The sequence below is a fragment of the Physcomitrium patens genome, chromosome 7, assembly GCF_059467195.1.
Source record: "Physcomitrium patens ecotype Gransden chromosome 7, ASM5946719v1, whole genome shotgun sequence".
In the NCBI taxonomy this organism is placed as follows: Eukaryota; Viridiplantae; Streptophyta; class Bryopsida; order Funariales; family Funariaceae; genus Physcomitrium; species Physcomitrium patens.
Window position 1 is genome coordinate 16,939,057 of NC_143416.1, and position 4,371 is coordinate 16,943,427.

A 4,371-nucleotide genomic window follows, 5' to 3' on the forward strand; every position below is an offset into this window, starting at 1 on the left:
CAATACAGCGGGTAAAGCAAGCAGTATCAAGCTACCTCACAGCTCAAGTCACCTAATTCATCAGGGTTTTCACTCCAAGAACGGCAAAAGGTAAATGTACAAATGTTTCTTGTGGTGTAACTACAGAAGACACTTCAGGCAAAACAGCTAGCTTAGGTATAGAACTGAAACCCAGCAATTGGATCTGCAGGGTACTAAGCGCTGTGAATTCAACAAAATGGAGGTGCAAAAGCTAAGAGTTTTCGAGAGAAACCGTCTCTCTCGCCAAAAGATGGAGGCGATCGACAGCAAGCGATCAAATTCCGAAAGAAATGAAGTACCACGGAAAACTACACAAGCTGTTGATGCAGACTTAGCAGATGTAACCACGCACACGCATGAGCAGTTGCAATGTGGGGTACTGACTACTTTCTGGCATAGGCAGAAGCTCTCAAGTCTACCATCTGTACATTTGGATACTATGGTAAACGACTCAGCTGAGTCTATGTCGTCCTTCCCCTTCCCTACACAACAAAGAATGGACTAGTGCAGGCAGCTTGACATTTGTGAAGATGATACAGGTCGATTTCATGCCTATGCCTGTCAGACGGATGCGATACAGGCAATTGTTCACGCAATCTCTACCCATTTCTGCGGTGCAAGTGCTTGTTAACGGCCTCAGTCGCCACTCAAGCCTACGACACGCCCAGCAAAATGGCGATACTTTGTTCTCACCTTCCACTTAAGATCACGAAATGCGGCGAAAAAGGCTATGGCTCAATAGTTACTTCTTCAACCTTGCAGTTCTCTTCGAAAAGAACGAATCGCATGGTGTTAATTTCTCTCAAGTGCACTAAGCATACAATGACTTACGTAACTTGAAATGCGATCGTGCTGTTTCCTTCACTCGCCACATCTTTACGATACTGGGTTACAGATAATGCCACATTTAATGAAGCGATTTACGTCATACTTGGACTGTTTCGACTGTCACTAACCAGGCGGTCAAGGAAATGTAGTATCCGTAATGGGCACCCTAACTAGGATCTCAGTTAATGGCATTGATGATGGAAGCTTCACTGGAGCGAATAAGTTCACCACTCCTTGTCGCACCTATCAAGTGAATTTGCTTCACTTAGACACGCATCTTCCACTGTAAAACTGTGGAATAGAGTCAATGGCAGTCTGCTCCGCATGCCGACTTATTTCATTTGACGCTTCAAGGCATTAGGAAAAGACGCTTTTATCTTCGATCGTCGTCAATTGTAACAGAATGACGCGGTCGCTGATCAACAAAAATTAAATCACATATCAGTCTCAGCATCATCAGATGCAAATATTTGAAAAGAACCGTACCCAGGAACTTCGCAACAATTATACGAGGAGCAGATTATGGTCACGATTAATTCATATGGCATTGAAGAAATTGTTTGAAGACTAGGCCAAACTGTAGAATTCGTATCAATGAGGCACTGAATAAACAAAGAGCTACAAGATAAATTATCTTTTAAAACGTCAGTGGCACGACTCACGATCCAAAAGATAAAACAGGCTGGGAACGTTGCGGCTACAAAACCTCCTAGCTACAACATAGGAACCCCGCAAGCTCAATCAACAGTATTAAAACTAGGATTCCAATGCACAGTTCGGTTAAACTGAGCAGGGCACACTAGCAACAAGTGTAGACATTCCGGTTTGGCTGCGACTGGGTAGACGCATTTCTTTGCACGTGCTAGGACCATCCCTTCGCTAAAAGCGCCAAATATACGACAAATTCATCTAAAAATATCACGATTGTAGGTGGAGACAAAGGGGATATCTTCATTTTTTTAACCAGTGATATGATCGCATGCATCCGAGATTGTATAAGAACCCTGGTCATGGAACTACCCTCATTTCTGAGAAGGAATTAAACCTCACCAAGTGGTGCTACTTGGTTCCTAGGGAGTAGTAGGTTCAATTGCGTTCGGGTCAAAAGGATATAGAAGAAATCATAATTATTAGACCTTAGATGCATAATCCCACATTCAGCTTCAAGTTAACGATGGTTTGGAGAATAGAGAAAAATAAAATAAAATAAAATAAAACAGCACGTTGCTCTTCAAAACACTTGGCGTTCACAGAACATGCATATGCACAAGCTACTGAAAGGCAAATGGCATGGCACCGGACCTTGGATACACCTGCTGTGGAAAATACCAGCAACACAACCATTTGTAAATGAAAGGTACCTAGGGGAACTACGTATGCGAGCATGCTCTCAGCCTCCAATAGTGTTTTCACGATCACGAAAGTGCAACTAATATTCTGATCGACAATTAAATAAGACGGGTGAGATACTAACGAAGATGCCAGCTACGTGAGCGCTAAGAAAGTGTCCACCCTTCTTGCACGCGGATATGCCCAAAGAGGTGCGATCCTGGAGCAGTCCCGCAATACAAATCACTAAATCTAGTCGAAGAATGTGGTCCAGTGAAGGAGATGAGAGGGAATCGCCACAACCACAGAGCACCGAATTCTAGGAAACGCCAACATCTAGTAGAACATGCACTCCAACCAACTAAACTGCTCATACGTCTAGTCTTTACCACCGGTGCTCAACACTAGTCCGCAGCGCCAGGAAGAACCCGATTACTTGCATTAATTCGCTAGTATCCAAAAACATATTAGCTTCAAAAGCATGAGAATGTCCAAGTTGCTACTGCAAACCACCCACCAAAAAAACTAAACGTAAAGCCTTGGCAGAGCAGATCCGGCATCTAAGCTGACTGCAAAAGCGAAATCACGAGAAACAGGCTGAGGCTCACCATTCGCCACAACACGATTCACAGCGCCAGCAGAGAGTACCCCGACGCATGGGTTCATTCACAACCCACTCTGCTCGTCTCAAAGTCACGGACGGTAACAGCTCTCATCTACTAAAGCAAGCGCACGTCTCCCACACTCCCGACGACGAATGAAGCGCGCGCGCGGGGGGGGGAGAGAGCGATCCCCCGCCCCCAAAGATTCCTGCATCGCAAAGTGTAGCGCAGGATAAGAGGCGGAGGTGAGGAGGGGTCCAGCCGTGTGTGGGCACGTCCAAGCAAGTGGAGGATCCCATAACCCAAGCGAGGGATGATGCTGTGCAACCAGGGCAATGAAAGTGGAGCCGTGACAATGGGATGGATCTCGCGAGACTGGGGCGACGAGTCACTCCCCCTTAGCATCTCGCATCACCGACGCCACTTGCGCAAGACGGCGGCAACCACCAGCAACTCGGAGACGACCACCCACCCGGGTCAAGACGGGCCGGGTCAGGTCGGGATCCCGGGCCGCGTCGGGTGGGGTCGGGATCCCTCGAGTTCTTGATACTTTTACTTTTACGTGTACCTTTAATTGTTTTTGAGTTCCCCTCATCATGGTGCACCATTCGTGTGGCATAGCGTTTAGTAGCGTGCAGTGGTTGGCCTCTAAGTTAGGAAACATTCTCACCATAAACTGTATTAAATGTATTATAATGTACTGGGGAGCTACTTGGGTCCAGTTGATAATGCAGAAATATATATATATATATATAGCGAGAGAGAGATTTGTGTGTGTAAGTATATATATATATATATATTATCAAAGTTAATCAAAGATGCTACTTGGTCAACAAAGGATTTTTTTTTTTTTTTTTTTTTGTATCTATTTTGAAAAATATTGTATGTGAAATAAATTAATAAATAAAGGAAGGAAGGGAGGGAGGAAGTTGTACAACTAACGTCCTCGCATAAACGTGACTGTGTAATATATTTCAGAATATAATATTAACATGTAAGATTATATAGAATAAAAAATATTTTTGAAAGTACTATAAATTTTGATATTTCTAAAAATGGCTGTGCCAAAGCATAAACAGGGTAAGAGATCCCAACATTAATGTAACTTTGTAAGACAATAAATAAATCATAGCAATCATAACAAGGCTAGATGCAATTTTAAATTTATTCTTTTATTATTTGAAGTTATGTGATTCATATATACATACATAGGTACATACATAGGTGTTTTTGGCCATGTGTCACATTACAAAAAACCATCCCAATCCAATGACGTTTTGCTAGACATATCTATAATTGTCTTATATTTCATAAAACAACTAAAAGTAGAGGGTCTCTTTATATTTTTATCTACCTGATATACTAATATACAAAATTAAAATATGTTACTATCAAGATTTAATTAAATATCATTAAAAATATTAAGACACCAAATTGAATAAAACAGGATCTACATTCTTTTTATGTTTCAAAAACACATTATCTGCATTATTTGGATATATGCCAATGATTGTAGGGGCAATTAAAAACCTATTTCTTGTTACCATAGATTCTATATGAGAGGCCAATGCAAGAGTATATTATAAAGTTC

General features: G+C 42.2%; 1 long non-coding RNA gene across 1 annotated transcript; it reads right to left on the reverse strand.

The window, feature by feature from the left end:
* Window positions 1–2,592: 2,592 nt before the first annotated feature.
* Window positions 2,593–3,222, reverse strand: LOC149988592 (uncharacterized). Its single transcript, XR_016504289.1, has 2 exons — window positions 2,787–3,222; window positions 2,593–2,680 (listed from the first exon to the last, which is right to left on the reverse strand). It is a non-coding gene; the product is annotated as an uncharacterized LOC149988592 (long non-coding RNA).
* Window positions 3,223–4,371: the final 1,149 nt, after the last annotated feature.